Source organism: Pempheris klunzingeri, chromosome 15 (assembly GCF_042242105.1).
Source record: "Pempheris klunzingeri isolate RE-2024b chromosome 15, fPemKlu1.hap1, whole genome shotgun sequence".
In the NCBI taxonomy this organism is placed as follows: domain Eukaryota; kingdom Metazoa; phylum Chordata; class Actinopteri; order Acropomatiformes; family Pempheridae; genus Pempheris; species Pempheris klunzingeri.
This window is the reverse complement of record NC_092026.1, coordinates 11,999,209-12,019,098: the sequence shown is the minus strand read 5'-3', so window position 1 is coordinate 12,019,098 and position 19,890 is coordinate 11,999,209. Positions and strand designations below refer to the sequence as shown.

General features: G+C 44.1%; 1 protein-coding gene across 4 annotated transcripts in view; it reads right to left on the bottom strand.

Moving 5' to 3' along the window:
• mib1 (MIB E3 ubiquitin protein ligase 1) overlaps positions 1-19,890 on the bottom strand; it is a 51,906-nt gene that overhangs the window by 10,200 nt on the left and 21,816 nt on the right. The gene's annotated exons all lie outside the window — the stretch shown is intronic.

Here is a 19,890-nt window from a genome sequence, read left to right as displayed (position 1 = left end):
CTGTGCTGGGAAGCATGACAGAAAAAGCCCAAGAAAGTACAGACAGTACAGTCAGTTTGATAGTTTATGATGTAGACTGCCAGAATTAATTAATCTGTGATGCACTGTATGATAGCTTATGGCCAGACACAAGCTGTTATATGCAAACACATCACAGTGTCTCTACTGCTGATACACAGCATATTCCAAAATGCTGTGTTACAGCAGAGCATATCCCATTTTCACACATGGGGACAAGAATACTAAATCAACTTAGGGAGGACTTGCTTTCTAAAGCAGAGTGTTATTTACATCAAGCTTTGAGCAGTACAAGTGCTGTGTGTTATTTTAGAGTACCCGTTCCCCTACCATCGCTTCAGTTAAAAAGGGAAACCACTTTTCCCGTGATGATGTGCAAAAGTGCCTATCATTGGGAGGCAAAATGGTAATTACACAAGATTTAGTTGCATTCACTCAGGTCTCCTCCTGGGAAGAAAGACAGGGTGGGGAGGGAAAAAATCCATTGTTTAAACACTGCTGTTTAACAGAAGTAGCCTGGCGTGGTGAAAAGAGTCAGCTCTGTGCCACTGAAGGTCATTTAGAGGACGTGTGCCACGGAGACACGTGGCTGCAAAGACGACTGAACTAGAGGAAGGCTGAGAAGTCACGGTGTCAGAGAGGGGATAAAAAAAAAAGAGAGGCTGACCATCATTCCCTACAGCTTACTTTAAGAAAAGAGACATCTATCTTACTTGTAAAAAAGAAAGTCACGTTTCCACTCCTTATTAAATCCAGAGATTATGAAAAAAGGACAGCGTGGAAAAATGAGAGAAGACTCCATGAGAGGTAGATTCGACTTCAACTGTGGTACAGTTTCAAAGCGTTGCAGCTTTAGTTTAGTGTTTGAACTCATCCGTTATCTCTTCGCCCCCGAAACCCTACCTCTCATCCTACTCTTCCTGCTTCAGCCCCTGGGCACACATCCAGGCATACATGGCTCATGACAGTACTGATATGAAACCCTAATTTAAGTGCATGCCCAGTACATCAGTTAATGATATGTGATGAGAAACAAAAGCTGCGAGCACAGCCTTTCAATTTGTGCAAATACTATGAAATTTGAAACAAGACACTTAAACGCCATACTCCTGAACTGTTCTTGTATCTTGTCTGTAGTCAGGTACACAATGTACCTCCAATAATCATTAAAGTGGCAATGCTGGAGGGAACACTTCTGACCTTGATTAACCCTGAAGAATCACGCAGGGCATATCTTCGAACTGCGACAAAAGGAGGCAGCTGATTTTACTCAGACTTTTTTTTATAGCTGAACAGCCTCCAATGCGAGCACTGGAGTGTTTACGTACACAACGGTAAGGTAAATAGGGTCTGAAGCAATACAGGGAGGAAATGGGCTCCGGCACAGAGCAGGAAGGCCACAGCCTGCACAATCAATGAAAACTGTTAACTACTGAGACAGACAAAAGAAAGAAATGCAAACCAACATGCTGGCAGGCTTTCAGAGTGAAGGTAATCAGGATGGCTGGTTCCCTGCAGGCTTTTGCTAAACCTACAGCTCGTCTCCATCCTTCTGGAGTAATGAAAGAGAGCATCATCAGCACACCCTCTTGAGGTAGGCAGAGAAAGAGGGGCAGAGAGGCAGGGGGGCAGGCAGTCAGCACCTCTGCACGGACAGAGATCCGGGGCTGGTGTACTGCTGCAGTGATGAACAGCGCAGCACACTGATCCCAGGCTCCCTCGCTCTCTCTCTACCTCTCATTGCACAGAGGCTTACGCACACACCTGCATTGCTTGCAGCCATCTTCAACCACTTAATGCAGAAGAGCACTGCTTAAATGTGATAGCAACCGCACCCATTCTGCCTAATCTCACATTCATAATGTGTCGCCTTTGTTACAAAGAATTATTTGCTTGCGCACTGTAGATTTACCATCTCAGGGGGGACTTTTGAGTAATTTCATCTGTGGTGTTCCCACTGGGCAAGAGTTGAGACTTAAACAAGCAAATTATTCAAGAAAAGACCTTGCCACATCAGATTCTTGCCTGAAGCTATAACATAAAACTTATTCCCAGTGGTTATTCATAGCACTCTTTTAGCTTTCTTTCAAGTAAGACTGATAGACAATACACGAATGCAGTTTTTTTCTTAACTACAACATTTTCCACTAGAATCAAGGGCAATTGTCCCACATAAAGCCTTTGTTCTTTTTGTGCCCAATTTCTTCCTCCTATTGGTGCAATGTATAACATTTGTGCGTTCTGGATTGGCTGGAGGTGCCTCCTATACGTAGAACAACTGGCCAATAAATGCACAGCTGCCACACTCTAGGGGCAGACTGGCGCCTTCTAGTGTCAGAACCAGACGCTTGAGTGCTGGGCAGGTGTTTGCTGGTCTAGGGAGCCCCTCCAATAGAAGTCTAGATTGACAGGCTCCCTGCCATGCTGGGTGAAATGGGCGGACATTAATATTAATGCCCCATACTGGCACTGCTGCATTGCAGTTAAGCTATTTGCTGTAAAGGCAGAAAAAAAGAGAGTGAATTAAGAACCAAGAAATAAATCCTAGTTGTTTTTTTTTTATCTCTTGGGTAAATGATGTTAGCAGTGACTGAAGGGGGTATGAGACAAACTGTGTGTTGGCCCTTGAGGTAACCTGTCAAGCGGACGGAGAGAATGAGTCTAGCCGGCTCAGGCTGCAGACCTTTTACTAAGCAGAAGACGCTGACTTGACCTGCGAGTTAACATTTGGACAACTCAGGTTATCTGCTATGAGGAGGAGACTGATATTTAGAGCGAAGTGAAGATCCTCTTATTTCAACTGAACTTCTATCGCTATCTGTGTGAATGCAGGAGGACGTGCAGCTGAGGAGAGGGAATGGTAGAGGAGAGAGATAGAAGGGGACACATGATGGAACTGGGTCACCCTGTGTGAGATCTCAAGAATCCCTCAGGAGAGCTACACAGGGGCCTGTTGTCTTGGGCTGCAATTTGTCATTGACCAGGATGCTCTCTGATGCCCTCAGCTCTGTGTGTGTTGGCGTTTGTCATTGTGTGTAAGACGGTGGAAGTGTGTGTGCGTGCAATGGTGTGTGTGGGAGTATAGGGGTCGACAGGGCCCTTCTGCTCCCCTCGCCTGGCTGACAGCCATCTGTGTGGTGGTCAGTAGCCGTTATTACAACAGGAAGTGAGAGTAGGGGGACAATAACTTGGGTAGGACAGGGCAAAACGGGAACAGTCAACATCCAGCCTGAGATTAATGGCTGCGCACAAACATATGGTTACTCTGATGTAGGAGACGTGTTTGGCATACCATCATCCATTAACTAAGGCTTCAAGTTCAAGAAAAGAGATCCAAATTCTGCATTGGAAATGAGTTACCAAAAGGTGCCTCCTGCCTTGGGAAAACAACACGTGTTATAAAACTGATACTGAATATGATGAGTCTAACTGTGGGAGTGCTTCTATGGTCAAACATACAGATCACATCTATACTGGTGGGTGCAAATACTCCATATACCCCAATACCTTAACCTAAATGTTTTTCGCCAAGTTCATTCTTGTCACTGGAGTACAATCCCAACTCAATGCCACTTGCTAACTTTTACCAGAGCTTTCAATTATATTGAATGGTCTTCTTCCGCAGAGAAAGATCATTTTATCTGTACCACTTTTAGCAAGCACAGACAAGAAGCCCTAAAATGCAACAGATTCAATTATAACAGTCAACAGTCAAAAGATCCACTTTTATTAAACCTCTGCAAACTTTATCCGCTCATCAACACTATTTTATACAGCTGTAAGCTTTTACAAAAAGCTAGTAAGTTGGCTTTAAGTTATTTTGTTTAAAATGGTTTTAGTAGCCTAATATTATCTACACTACACTCATGTAAATGGCCACATTCTCCTATGCGGTTTGCCTGTATATTCCTTCCTAAATACACGTTAGATTTTTTCCCCCAGAGACAGAGTCCTTATTGGAACAGTCTTTCAAGATGAGACAACTTCAGACGATACATGAGGTGTCAGCGTATCGGGGACAGGATCAATACTTTCAGGTCCTTTGAAATAGTGAACCCTGTTCCAAACAAATCATTCAGAAATACAGCACACAACCTCCAAATGGAAGCCCCCCCTTTCCCCTTTCTACCTTGCGAAGTGAGGCGCTTTTCATCAGTCCCTAAGTCTGTGACAGCTGGGAGGGTCAGAGTCATAAAACTGCTCGGCATTTTACTGATCTTAAAATATGCTGCTTTGACTGCGAATGATTTAGCTTATTTGTGAAAATGTGTGCGTAAAAATGAAGTAAGAATAACTTCAACACAAAAAGGGGAAGCACTAAGTAGCACAGAAGATATTTAAAGTCACTGTCAAGTGGCCTATAATTGCCATTCAAATATAGCTAGTTGAACTTCATATCCCCCAAAGTTCATCCTGGCCATCAATCAACACCTAGAGGCAATTATTCAACAGTTCACTTTGTCAGGGCTGTCCCATGGCTACTGGCCATCCTGCTGTGGACAGAGTAAATAAACACAGGTAGCGCCCAGGCCAGCAGTGCAGCAGAGAGCTGAGGACAAGAACCTAACTGGCTTCGCTCGATAAAAAAAGGCTTTCATTACCATGCCGTGAAGAGAATAATTTCCCCTACAATGTGACCTTCCCCTGCCTGCCTGTACCTGAGGCCCCTGAGTGAGCATGCTTTTATTAAGGACTATTTGCATAAACCGGGAAGGGGGAAGACGGGAAAGGGATGCATTTCTATGATGTTTTGGTTATCACTATAGCTATTGCGGGTGCCTTGAAGGTTGTTTAGGAGACGCCAGATGCATTTTCAAACATCTCAGGTACAGTTGTCTGTCCATTTGGGAAGTGGGTGGGGGCCTATAAAGGCTTAGCTTTAATTAGCCTTAAATCACCTGGTATTATGGGGCGTCCTGATTCATAGCAATTTATGAAGAAGGAGGCAGCTAGACAGTCAGAGAAGCCCAATGGCGCGTTAATGTCCCATTGGTTCGAGATGACCCAATTATTTTCCTGTGCCACTCTTCCTTTGCACTTTATTCTCCTCAGCACCTTGAAAAATCCTCATTCTCATTTCTGCATCAGCCATAATAGTCCTAACACACATCCCTTTACCTAAAAAGTGAAGAATGACATAAAAGATAAAGCAAGGACATGTAGATTAAATTAGAAAAAGGAGACTCCTAAATCATGCATACTATATCGAACAATTGCTCAATAGCATCATTAGCTATAAAACAACCAAGTAATTATTGTACATCACTTTTCGCACAGGCTTGGGTAGGCCTGGGTCCTAACGTATTAGGTTGTGCATTCATTTTTAGTCTTTGCTAAAGCATATCTGGGGAGAGCTGAATAATTGAAATGAAATTAACCTGCTGTATGAAAATGACACAAGTAGTTGACTTAAGACTGACAGAAAGTGGTGAATACACTTTGCCAATGTACAAAAAACAAACTTGAAAGGTGACAAAGCCACACGACAGGATTTGCAAATAGTATTTTCAATAGTTGGCTACGACAAATGGTACGGCAAAGTACACAAAAATGAAGCAGAGAAAATTAACATTGCAGCACAAATCAGCTATCAGCCACAGATACAAACAGATTTAAGTACACGGTCACCAGAGCATCCAAACTGACAAGCCTCTCTTTCCTTTCATTACAGTCATTGCACCTCAAACACGCTGCTAACAGAGCAAAGAAAATCATCTCTGACCCCTTCAACCTGCTCACTCCCTCTTCTACAAACATGCTACAGATCACTGCCCACTCATACGGCTGCTTTAAATCCAGTGCGTCTCTGACTGGAATACAGAAGTCAAATTCATGAAAACAAAAACCTACTTATCAATGCCTTCACCAATGCACACGGACAAATCAGGATATCTCTGATGCCCTTTAACTCTGTATATGTATCTATACACACGTCGTGTTTATTTATTGATGGGTTTGTGCTCTTCCACTGTGTCAGTGTCTGTTGTGGGCTTTGCAGAGTGGTTAATATGCTGTACTAAAAGAAAAACGTGGCTATCTGGATTTTTATCTAGTGTTAGGATGGTGGTGAGAACCCAAACCAAGGCTTCAAAACATCCGTTCAGAAACCTATGGGTAACGAAACACATGCTCCATCTGTTTTTCTAAAGTCCAAAGAGAGATACTATTGATTGACACTTCACAGTCAAAGACTTCCAGCAGAGAAAACTGAATTTAGCTTTTACACTAGTGGACTCGAGCAAAACTTACTAACCCCAATCTCCATTTTGTTAGGTACCCTCTTGGCCTCAGGTTGAGCTTTGGAAAACCTCGAATTTGAACTTAAATGCGTACATGTGTTTTAACTTGCTAGGTCATCAGCAATCCTTGTGTTGAGCCATCATGAATCATTTTCAGGTTTTTAGCATAAGCTCACCCACCGAAACAGCATCTAAATGACCTCTTATCTCAGGAGCCAATGTTTCATTTCTGACCGACAATGACTCTTTCATTGTGACTGAGATACTGGCCGTTCCACGATTATAAAGTTCCTTTCAGCCTCTATGAAACCAAATCAGACTTACTCCTGCCTGGTGAAATTAACTGCAAGTGCTCCCACACGGAGGTACAAAGCGGTAAATAGAACCGAGGGATTGACTCTGGGTTTTGCAGAGCGGTGGAGAATTCAGCCGCGCTGAAGGTCCTTCGATCGACAGCCACTCAGCAGCCTGCCACACTGTCACCATATGCCACACAGTCTGAGAGGCTCCCGTGATCTACAGTCTCACAGCAAATCTACCACTTTAAATCACCCTGCCTCCCACCTTTCGGTCCCCACAAACACATTACACTCACCCCAATACTCCCACAGAAATGCTCATCTCTGTATGTTGCAACGTGTGACCGTCCCTTTACACAGAGCACGGCGGCAGTAACAGTATAGCCTCTAAAACACAACTGGAAAACGAGGATAACACACCATCACATTCTCTTCAGTAATTGGCAGAACAGATCCAGAGTGACACAAACAAGCTGCCATATTGCAGCTGATGAGTCTCACTTCTTCAGCAGTTACACTTCTAGGCACACATGCAGAGGAAGAAGCTGTGGCTGAAAAAGCAGTTTGGTAATTAAAATCTATTGTTTGCAGTGGGAAATAATAGGGATCAAAGGGCCTTGTATCAGCTACTGCCTCCCCTAAGCACTGAGACAACAGGCCATATGCCCCGGTGCAGCACAGAAAATGTCTAACAGCCAACTTGTTAATGGCAGGGGAATGGATCTTGTATGAATGGACTATACATTACACAGATAAGGCCCCATAGAACATATTCCACACAGGTTCTCGATTATGCAGATAGTGCAATGAAGGTTTTCTCCAACAATTTTCCACGTAAGCTACTCTGCCTAATGCCAATAACGTCACGCTTTTTCCTAAAGAAGGTGCTGTGCCATTGTAGATTTTCTTCAGTATTCTTTGCATGTTGGGACGCAAGCATCCACACACGCAAGCGCACAAAACGACACAAGCAAACACAAATCCTTATCCCCTTGACCTGTCATACTGCATTTACATGGAAGCCACTGACTTCAGTGTCCGTACAGGTTACCAAGGTAACATAGCCTGCATTATTCAACAGCTAAGCTTGGTTTAGATGTGAACATCGGCCTGAATGTGTCCCTCAGAGTACATTAGAGTTAGTAATACCCCTTTTGCTGACAAAAATTGTATATATATGGACAACGGATACTGAGCAGAACGTCTGCCCATATTTGACCACAGACACACAGACACACAGACACACAGACACACACACAGGTGAACACCATTTTGAGGCTGTTCACGCAAGACTTAGACCTGTGAATTTGACTCCCTACACATCTAATATTGATAAAACAAGTCGCTGCATTGTTTTCACTATAATAATTCAAAATGGTTTGAGATGGTCTAGTGTACGGCCAGACATTCCTTAAAATTATTTTGCCATGTTCTATTTGTTTGATGTAAAATATATTTTAAGGAATTTAGGCTGGGATAACATGGACATCTATGGACCATATTATGTCAATAAAAAGCCAAGCTCTATAAAGTAGAAAACACAAATAAACAACAAAATTCAATCACACTAGGCAGCCAGCTACTTAAAAGCTAAAACTCAGTGGCATGTTTTCTCAGTTTTGTGTTGTGTGAAAGTACATTTACTATAGTGCAAGGTTTATACTGGTGTTTTACTGGCATTCACTCAGCTAAGTAAAATGCTGCACACCTCTCAGTGTTTCATTAAAAACACAAACCAAAGTGGCATCACTGATGTTAAAGCACCATCAAACTCAAAAATAAATTATATTACTTATTCCAATACATCAAGTAAATAGATAAACCACATTTGTTTTTAAATGAGGGGAGAAAATATTAAAGATGCCTGACAGCTGTGCTGTGGAAGTATATCACCTTGCTCTGTCATATTTATTACCTGCATTGCTGAGGCACTTAAAGTGCCACAAATAAATCCTGCTCTTTCTAGGTTTGGCGAGTGGGAAGAAACCATACTATCAGTGCTTATAGTGGCTCCACAATGCAAGCTTTCCTCTTTGCATGTTATAGTCACTTTCCCAAAAGCTCTTTATGTCCTTGAGTCCCTTCAGTAAGGGATGTACCCCTCCCTCTCTCTCCCTTGATCCCTTGTTTTCCCTCTTTCCCCTCTATCCATCCATCCCTCCCTCTGCTACGCCCTCCCCTCCCTCTTCTAACATGTGCTATAGCAACATAGCAGCCAGGACTCAATGTTTCAGCATGCCACAGGACAGACAGAGCATTACAGCATGGCTGAGCTTATCTATTGGCTCAGAGCCACTGTTGGCCCAGCCCTAGGAGGATGTGTATGCCTTCTGATTGGTCACAGGGGGATTGGGGCTTGTATCAGTTTGTCCTCTGGCTGATCTGTTGGACTGGTCCCAGCTCATACAGAGGTGGACACTAGGAGGACTTCTAGGATTGGGCTACTTTTCAATTAAGTCACAGTGCCTGCTGCAGCAAACTGGTACCCAGGCTCGCTGAATGGACCAGTTACTGCACTACTTCTTTAATGGGTACACTGTTCAGTAATTTAACAAGAGTAAGCTACAGCAATATAATGCTGAATCTAATTGAACAACAGAAGATAATAACAGATAATACTAGGGAGACATATGTAATTACAAATAATAAATCAGCAGGATCAGTCCCTCTAGGCTACACAGAGTAGCCTGTGTTATGATAATTGTCCAACATAAGGATATTACCTCTCATTGTGGGCTACAAGAACTCACTAAGTGCAGTTCATCTGGATTCCAAAGGTTACTTTGACATATCTCTGCGATCAGTTATCTTTTAATGAATTACAGCTGGGCACCAGTGAATACCCTCTCCTCTGACCACGTTTATCACCTCCACCATCCTGCAGTCAGGATTTATCATACATTACTCAGTAAACATGGCGAGATCATACACACAGCAGATAAACACACATACTCTAATAGCTGAATCACTATGCCTCAGTGACATCACAGAGAGGGGACAGGAAAGGTGTTGTAGCTGCTTGTATGAGTTCCTCTTTGTCACCACATTCTCACATGCAGATACACACCACACACACTCATGCCATACACAATGGTAGAATATTATCATTTTGCAGGGGGGGGTTGTTGGCTAGCGCATCTAGCTGTCCTCACCGGTATTAACTTCTAAAATCTGTAAATATTATAAACTTACAATCATAAAAGACCAATTCAGGCTAAGCATAGCAATATAACCTGTGTGCACACACACATTTACTAAAGTGGCCAACTGCACATAAATAAACATAGATAGTAAGCAGTATACTGTGTGTGTGTACGTGTGTGCCTGAGTCTTGCACAAATATGCAGCCCTGCAGTGCATAGGTATTTGTGCAGTTTGTGAGTCACTTAACGGTAACATGCGGCGCCAGTAAAGCACGGTAAAAGATCAGAGACAGGAGAGGCAGAGGAGCTTCCCCTGCAGTGAGGCTGGAGGGAACAATGGGCTGCTGGATCAGAGAGCCTGACTGCCACTGGCTTCCCCTTCCAGCACCCAGGTAGGCTGGCCCATTCATAAATCACTTTTATTCCTCCAAGCGCTCAACAGCCTCACCTCTTCAAATGATGCACTGTGTAAAGGGATGCGGAGGGAGGGGTGGCACGGGGGATAGAAGGGGAGGGGGCTGTAGGGGAAGGAGAGGAGAAGAACTGACGAGAGAGATAAAGCATGCGAAAGAACCAGGCTGATGGAAGAGGAGCAAAGAGATTTAGTCAAAAAGCACAAACTGGACTCATTAGAGATAGCTCTAATCCCTGTATGATGTTGACTGGTGGGCAGGGAAACAGAAAGGGGGAATTAAAACAAGCTGAAAGACTGACCAAGACTTCACCATCAGACTTGAAGTTCAGAGGAAAAAAGAAAGGGCTTCACCACCATCTGAAGCTAAAAAGACGCCTCTGCACAAAACTTCCGTCTACCTCTTATTTTCGGAAAACTCAAAGGGATACGCTCTCATCAGGACTGCCAATCATATACAAGAAACAAAAATACAAAAGGCCTATTATAAGACATTCACACCTACCACACCTGAACTTTTTCCGTACTTTATTGCTTCATAACTTTGAATCACATTTTGAGGCATCAGGCTTAATGAAATTGACCAAAAGAAGGACGATTTAAAGTCAAAGTGAAAACAAACCTCTACAAATTCATCTTGATTAAGTACAAATTAAAAAAAAACAACTCCTTGTGTTCATCACCTCAAGTCATTATTCAGCTGGACAATTATTGCCTTGACTCTTTGTGAATAGCTCTGTGGGGACAGAGCCATTCTTCCCCCATTCTACCTCGCTAACCTGCCCAAGCTCGCACAACATCAATGAGAAACAAGCCATTTAAAAGTCCTGCCACAAAATCTCGATCACAAGCTTTCCAGGGCCTGCAGCACAAAATCATCCTCACAGCATGATGCTGCCACCACCACGCTTCACGGTAGGAACTGTGTGTTTCTACATGTGTGCGGTGTTTGACTTGCACTAAGCACAGCATTCACTTGTTGACTTACCAGCGGTGGTCCTTCCAGATAGACTTGTGTTTAACCTAACATCATTTGTCACATATTGATTAAAATTTAGTAATATTTAAAAAAAAAGTCTTCACCACCGATGATTTAGTAACAGTAAAACTCTATGTGGAAGAAGAATACTCCTGCAATTATTTGTGTTTTATATTTGTACTTAATTTAGATCAGTTTGTAGAGATTTATTTGGTTTGCCCCTTTTCTGTAAATCAATGTCAAAAACCTTAATGGAATCCATTCGACATTCTTAAAGAACAACAGGAAATGAATAGCTTCAAGTATTAAAGTTTCTACAAGAAACTTGTAATCAGCTAATTAATGTTGCTTTTCCCACCCATGATGCATCTTCTGAACATAAAGCATCATTAAAACATGCAAATGGTTGAACTCACGCCAATCTGTATTTTTTTACTATTATTATTTAAATGGAGATATGACTTAAGCAGCACTCGTGGGGAGAGCAACCTGTCCCACCCCTTTATCCACTGAACGAAAGCACATCCATTAGTCGACCCTTTTCTTATTGATCGATTAACTGCTCAGCTAAACATTCAGCCCAGTGCTATTCATCATGGAGGGGAGACGTAAGCCGTGCTGCTGAGTTTCAGGGGCAGATGGGATGTCGGGATGTAATTGAGATTAAACTGGTGGGTTGGGTGGCTGGAACAGGCAGGGTGGAGACCCACTGAGAAGATTCACAAAACACACAAGAGCATCGTAAATGGAGACAGTTATAGGCCACAAAAACCTTAACTGAGTAAAGAATTAATACACACCATCAAGTTCAAATGCACATGCGTGTGGTCTATGAGAGAGACAAGGCTGGCCTGAGAGTTACTGCTGGTTCAGTTTTAAGTGGTGTGGAAACTGTAAGAGACTGTAGGGCAATAACAGGTGGACATTCACAGTTGCCATTTATATAGCTGCAATTCTGCACTTTGATTGGCCATGTAAGGTCAAGTTTTGAGCAGACACATTAGCTTGGAATCCATTCTGCCTCGCAAATGGTCAATTCTTGTAACAGCCGTAAAGATAATGTAATCGAAAAGCTATAAATTGCAGTGACAATACATTAATTAAATTGCACACTTAAATCTATGCAGAATTATCTCCACCATGAAATAGGCCTGAGATATAACTGAGAGTGAGGCCAGAATGACAGGGAGCTTGTTAAAAGGCTTATCAAATCAAGGACCAGAGAATTGCATGACATTTTTTCTGGATCGCGAAAACACACTTCGACAAATGTCCGTGCTGTGTTGAGGGTGTTGAGGGTGTTGTGTGTGTGTGTGTGTGTGTGTGTGTGTGGGTTTTCACAGTCTCATTCATTACAACCAAAATGCCACAGTCTGGTTTCCATACGATTACCTTAAAGAGCATATTAGTGTGAAAAAGCTGGCTTGCACATCCCGGGGAATTCTGCAGTTAAAATGCAGGTGGGGTAAGTAAGAGGACTTGGGCACTGTCACTTGAGGTATAAGAGGAGAGAGTGAAAAAAAGAGGAGGGCACAGAGGACATTGCTTTGGTACAGTATAGATGTGCCCCGTGATGAGACCAACTAATTAAACAGATTCTTCAGTGGCCGCGCCTCGGGAAAGCTTGAAAAAGCCACTTGAAAATTAATGAGAACTCAAAAAAGGAGAGAAAGCAGCCCAAACTTTTCAGTGCCTCAGAGGTGAGGCTGCCACTTGTCTTCCTGCATTGCCAAAAGCAGTATAAATAGATAAATAAATAAACGGGAAAACACAATAATATTTCCTGCTGTCTAACACCCTCCACGCTTCCCTGGGCTACACAATCGCCCCTACTCGCTCTTCCATTTCTCGAATATGCAGTTATTCTAAGTATAGAGGTGAGCAGACGGGAGCTCTACCATAAGCAGCGTGTTCCAGCTCTATTTAAAAAGAAGACTGATAGGGACTGGGAGGGGTCAAAAGGACACAGAGAGTGAGGGGGTGGTATCAGTGGAGTTGGTTGAGTTGGTGGTGAAGGATGTAAAGAAGGGGAGGGGGAAAGAATCAAGAATATACAAGTGGAAGCACGAGAGACCACTTTATTTGGAGCTACTAAAAATAGCGCAGCAAATGGTAGCAGGGGCTAACTGGCCTACCGCTCCTCTCTCCTTCCAGGCCTTTGGAATCGATAGGCAGGGAGCCGTAGGGGAGGCTTCCCGGAGCCTGTAGCCAACAGTTGCTGAGGGGGGATATGGAAAGGGGGAGGGTGGGGGTGAGGCAAGGAGAGGAGCAGAGTGGAGCGGAGCGGAGCTGGAACTATTTTTTGCACTGCTTGACTAAATATGGTCAGGGAGGTGGTGAGACAAGACACATGAGCAGCCCGGCAACAGGGGCTGAGGTATGTTTCAAATGCTTGGCTTCCCACAAAGTGCTAACCGTTTAGCTTAGCCCTCCACATTGTGGGGTAGGAAGCCGCTGGCTGGTTGACCTCTTATCCCTAATTTGCTGCCACTGTGTTCTTCCTGTGCTCTCTGCCCTCCACACTGCAGCAGCATCTCTACTTGATCTTTCCTCGTCAAAAAGGTGACCCTCACGTTGCACTATCAAGAATGCATAAGCTGCATATTGAAGATTCACAAGTGTAAAAACTCTAAATACCAATAACACCAAAACCATATTGCAATATCCTCCGTCTCTACTCCCTGAAAATGGTAATCAAATTTGCATGGATCGCGAGGGACTATTAAAAGTACAGCTGTCTTCTACTGCAGAGGCACAGCCACCTCTTTTCTAAATACCTCCATCGCAATTCTGCTCTCAAACATTCAGTAAACTCCCTCTTCTAAGCTGCTGTATAAAGTTCCACTGAATAATAAAAGCGCATTTTAGGAGCAGGATAAAGCTCTTGGGCTGCGTGTGTGTCGATGGAATAAGAAAAAGGCAGGGTGGGAGGACGGTTGGTACACTTTCTGCCTCCTCCACCGACCAGGGCATCCTCCCAGCTCTCTCCCTCAGAATGCACATGATGGAGAGGAGAGTGCTGCAGATTTTTTTTCACCCCTCCTTCTCTCTGCCTCCCCCCCCCCCCCCCCCCCCTTTTTTTTTTTTCAAATGGCAGCTCTTCATGTCAGCTCTACGTCTTCCTCCTCTAAAGGTGTGACTTGTGTTTGTATGGGAATGTGTGTGCATGTGCATGTGTGTATGTGCGTGTGCGCCCGCTTTCTCTCCTTTCCCCCTCCTCCCCTCCCTGACTCTGGCACTCAACCCGCCCACCACCACCCCTCCTCCCCCCAATCATAGAAGCTGATTCAGCGAGTCAGGCGTGCACCCGGCACACACGATGGCTGCAGCAGCTGGAGCGCTCTCTAGGTCATTATGGCTCTCTTCACTACGGGAAGAGGAGGAGAGGAGGGGAAGAGAGGAGGAGCAGCTCAGATAAGAAACTGATCTGACAGGTAATATATGCTCTTCCTTCGCTTTCGGACGGAGTTTACCCCTGATGGGCCTTGACGTCTCCTGTCCTGTCTCTTCCCTCTCTTCTTCGGATGCAATCAGTTATTAACCGCATGGTTTGCCCGTGAGTCGCGTAGTCGAAAGGGGGAGTGGAATGTACTGTTCTGCAGCAGCAGCAGCACTGGGACAGAACTTAACCAGAGAACACCTTTGGGCTTTTTTCTCGTGTTCCTCTTGTCTTAAAAGAAGGGAAGAAATAAAGGCTATATAAAAAGAAAAAAGTATGGAGAGGAAGAGGATGCAGGAGGAGGTGGAACAGGGAAAAAAGGGAGGCTGGGGAGTTGCTATGGCCCACATGGATTTTAGCCCTCTTTTTTTTTTTTGCACTCTCCACTCTATCTCTCTCATCTTGTTCTTTTCTCCCTCCCTCCCTCTCTTGTCTTGCCTCTCTCTCTCTCTCCCTCCCTCCCTCTCTCTCTCTCGTGTTCCTGGCACTGGCCGGACATGCTGCAGCAGCAGAGCTCTTTGGCTCATTAGGCTTCATGGTTGCAGCCCTGCCGCTATCTAATGACGGACTCGTTAACTCAGATCTGCACTGGTGTGGAGAGACATTCCCTTATGCACAATTCGCCCTCTGCGTCTGACACCTTCCAAGATTTTTGTCACCACGACTAAGGATACTATAATCACTGGGACTTTAAATGTGTTATTTTTGTCTTTTTAAATACGTTTTTGGTTCTTTCTTGGTGGTCTTACCAGACTACTGTTCAATTTAACTGAGGGGCGGGGGAGGTCACTGCCATTCTTAATTGATGGGAGGTAAGTTTGAGAACATGTCGCACTTTTAAGCCCAAGGTTGGCTGATTGGGGCGGAAGGATGGAATGTGGTGACCAGAGGGATGACGAAGCATCAGAATAATGAACAGCGGGCAGGTTGAGAGTTCTGAACAGGGGGGGAAAGCGGATTGACGGCACACAGCTGTGAGAAGTGTATTAACACAGATGTGAGTGGGGTGGGGGGGGGGGGGTGTAGGTGAGGATGGGCGGGAGGGGATATTGGGCAGCAATGGTTGGCTGAGTAGATGTGTGTCACCGGCTGAACCCACAGCACTTAGGGTAGTAACCCAGTTTCTTCTCTCTCTCTCTCTCTCTGTAACGGATTGCTATAGGCTAGGCAGGGCATGCAGGGCACACACTGCTGCAGTGCTATCGCCCAAACCAGAACAGACACAACAACCACCGGGCTAATTCGCTGGTTCACGTTCCCCAACCTTCATCCCGCTGTGTGTAGGAAGGAATTTCACCCCCCTCTCTCTTATTTGCTCACCCTCTCGGGTGGCTGTGACATTTCCTAAACAGGACGTCACACCTTTAGGACCGGGCTCATCCACCAACTGTCACCTCCAGTTCAACCTCCCCTCATTGCTATTCCAAACCCTTGCACTGCAAAAACATTGCACCACTTTCCCCATTTGTTCAGTTCTCTGCTACCAAGTCTCCAAACCCAGACCTAAGCTGGTCTCCCGTAATCCATTTTTCGTTTTACACCCATTGCCTCAGAAGCCAGCCTGCTGGCTAGCTTAGCGTGGTTGGAGGCAGTGTCGACTTGTGGAATGTGTTGGTCTGGGGCAAAGATTCATTAGAGACTTGCTGAACAATTCTCGTCACCATGCAAATGGTTATTGATCTGTTCCATCCCCTCTGCGATGGAACAGCCGGTTTCACTGTAAACACAGGCAGGTGAGATTTGATCAGAGGAAAAAGGAAGTGAGAAAAGATGACCATAAAAACAGTGATCTGTATGTGGGAAGAGCGAGAACAAGGTACAGAGAGAGGGGGGAGTGGTAGTGGGTGGGGGGGGCATAGCCAGGACCAATCCACAAGTGCTGAGTGGGCATTAGCGCCTTCATGTGACCTATGGCCTGCCTCTGCGCCTAAAGCCCAAATCCTGCTCACAATAGCTTCCTGTTCCACTTGGATCACCCTCGTTTTCAAACATCAGCAAGCGCTCCAGCTAGTCTCTGGGGACGTTGCTGACACAAGAGAGACGAGGGACAGGCAAGAGAGGGGTACATATTGGTGCAAGTGAGAGGTACGAAAGAAGAAAGGACGTAGAAAGTGGGGGTGGAATAAGAGAACGAGATGGCGGTGAGGGAGGCAGACTGAATGAGAGGTGGGAGGAGAGATGTGAAAATGTTTAGTATGTCAGCGGGGCACTTCAGCTTATAGGCGCACTCCTGCTCCCAGGACACAGCAAATGATCATCATACAAGACAAGGTGCACACAGAGGACATGGACTGTCTATCAAGGAGAAAACTCTTCCCTTATTTGCTGCTGTTTTTTTTTTCTTCCAACCTCTTAATCGACCTTCTCAACATTTTTCCTGGAAAGAGAAAAAGGCTGTTTCTAACTGCCATAAAAAAGGGAGCTGTATTCCTCCCCCTGATCCTCCTGGTTTCTCCCAGTTGCCTGGAGGACAGCGGGGGTCACTGGGACAGTCGACTATGGTATGGACTGCAAAACTTCTGTTATGTTCAGGGGCGGGGGGACTGGCTGTTCAGCCTTACATGGCAACCAAATGAAAGCCTCGAGTGTTGAACTGAATTTACACTCAAAGTCACCTTACAGTGCAGACTACCATACTTGGGAGAAAGAACACTGAAGAAAAATATTCTGCTCATAACTTCCCGACCTTGGCGAAAGGTGAGAACATGTCATACCTAAGATTACCTCCTTGGTGTACATACTTCTTTATGTACCCATATGAACATATGATAGCTATGGAATGTAAAGAAGTATGTATTCTTGGTGAGGTGCAAGTCTTCATTCTGGGAAAATCATGTGGGACAGCAGTGTCTGGGAATATGTTTATGCTTTGAAGTGTTTAATATGACTGTGATCAGGTTGTGTGAGAGAAAATATCAGGTAAAGTATAGACAAAAAGAGAGGAGGGAGAGGAAGCGAGAGAGGAAAAGAGAGAGCGTGAATGTGAGTGGTAAGGCTCATACATTAGCTATACTGTCTCTGGGCAGTCTCACTGCAGCAATAATCGCTGTAGGGAACTTACTGCTCTCTCAAACTGGCTGACTTGGCCAATAAAATCCTCTCAAGATATGCCAACAGTTCATTAGACAATTATGTATGTTAGCATTAAATGACAGCAATCATGTTTTGAGCTTGCTCTGTCAAAGGTGTGAGTTCAGCGCCTTACTTTAGCCACCTACAACAACTATAGGCAAACCGTCGCCCTGTGACATCTCCATATCAACAGGGCCTCCATTCATTATTGGTCGATTTTACTGCATTACAGCCCATGAAATTCAGCCAGCTGCAACTTAGCACCAACTTCAGCGAGCAGCGAGTGGTATGCTGGAGCTGCTCCTGACCATTAATACCATAATCTTTTCCAGTGGTTCCACATGGCTCAAGGGGGAAAGAAAGCAAAGTGAATTGGACCAAAACTTTGCCATTTTTGCTTTTTTTTTTTTTTCTTTTTACAAAAAAAAAAAAAAAAAACATACAACTAAAAGAGCCTGACATAGTTGCTGAGGAAGCAGAATGAAGAGGCACTGAGGTTGCTGCTGCTGCCACAAGCTGGCTCTATCCTACTGCTGTATCATATGGCTTCCGTGTTAACAATCTTGTGTGTTTAACTATGACTGCCCTCCCTTTATGCTGCTGCCCTTATCCGCACCCCCACCCCACATCAACCCGGCTGGCCTGTGCTCCCCTCCCTTCCCCTGATTCCTGCTCTCATTGTTCACGTTTGCTATGCTTGCCAAATGCTTTGCTGGGCTGCATGGTAGTCAGATTAGACCATCAAAAAGTGACAATGCAGGATCAGAGTCAACTCTGGCCTGTCAGCTGATTCCAATTGTTGACTGCTTCAAACAAATAAAGGCAACAGAATATGGACAGAGGCACAGAGAGAGATGAAGCGAGGGGGGAGGTGGGGAGAACTCTGCATGGCGAGCTATTCATATCTAGCACTTTCACCTATTCTGACCCCCTCTGTGGTCTGTGCTTGGATCATAGACAATGCCTGTACCAGTTTTAGCACAGGTTTACCTCTACTTTAAACCCCTTTAATGTAGATCCACTGCTCTAATAGAGAATTTTTTTCCACCACACTTTGACTCTATTTTGAAAAAGAAAAAAAATCACATAAAAGAAAAATAAAAATAAAATTAAAATTAAAATGGAACAAATAACACTATTAATACAAGCAATAACCTGTCTGTACACAGTTTGGCTCAACAATGCCTAATATAGAATCACAAAACTACACTGCTAACTATAAACCTTGAATGATCTTTAAAACTAAAATCACATACAGTACCTGCATATATAAAATGCACTTTCATCAAATTAGATTTATTTTCCTGAATTACAATGTCTTTAGAGGCAGGAGGCTGAGATGTATCCGTACCTACAAAATTTCTACTGCAGTGGAGCAATGAAAAAGTGAACGTAAGCCATTGTAGTACGACAGAACTATTCTAATGATATACAAGACACTTCATTCTGAACTGATTAATAAGCATAAGTGTATGGCTGACTTGCTCTTTTCCCTTGAATGAAAGAAATATCTAAATATCTAAGCTGAGGAGGCTGACACCAACACTAAAATCTCCATTCTTTTTACCCGGCTTTACTGACTATGCTTAAAAAACACGAGTTTATGATGTTCATTTTTCTGATGAAGCCAAATTTAATGTATGAAAAATAAAACAAAAGCTCTACTCAAATTATCAGAAAGACTCAACTTGAAAGCAGGCCTAAAATCAAATGCATTACAATTTGTTAAATTCACAAATGGTTCATTTAAGTAATAATGAAGCAGCATTTTAGGCTTCAGTTCTTTTTTTTTCTTTTTACCATCATTCAGACTCATCTGTATGATATTCTGTCTGCTTAGCTCTCTTTACTGTCAAGACATCAGGGGCGTGTAGGAGTGCATGGCTTGCACTGCATGCTTCTCCCAGGCCCTCAATAGCATTGACCTGCTGTCTGAGTGACAAACACAGCAGATGCTGACATTATCAAATGCTCAGTGCCTGTCGTCCCCCTGCTTTTGCCCTGTTATGGCCCTTAGACGAGGTGAGCAGCTTGGCCACCTGACTCTGAGTGACTGAGAGACTGTGTGTGTGTGTGTGTGTGTGTGTGTGTGTGTGTGTGTGTGTAAGTGAGCAAGCGTGAATGTACGTGTGTATGTTACAAATAGACCTGCCTCTGGTGTGCCATATCAAGCTGGCCCTATGCTGACCTCCATCCTGTCTACAAGCAGCGCCGTATATCACTCAGCTGTCGCTGGCAACTCTCAGAACCTCATTCATGCCTTGGAAGAAAAAGTCAATAATTATAAAC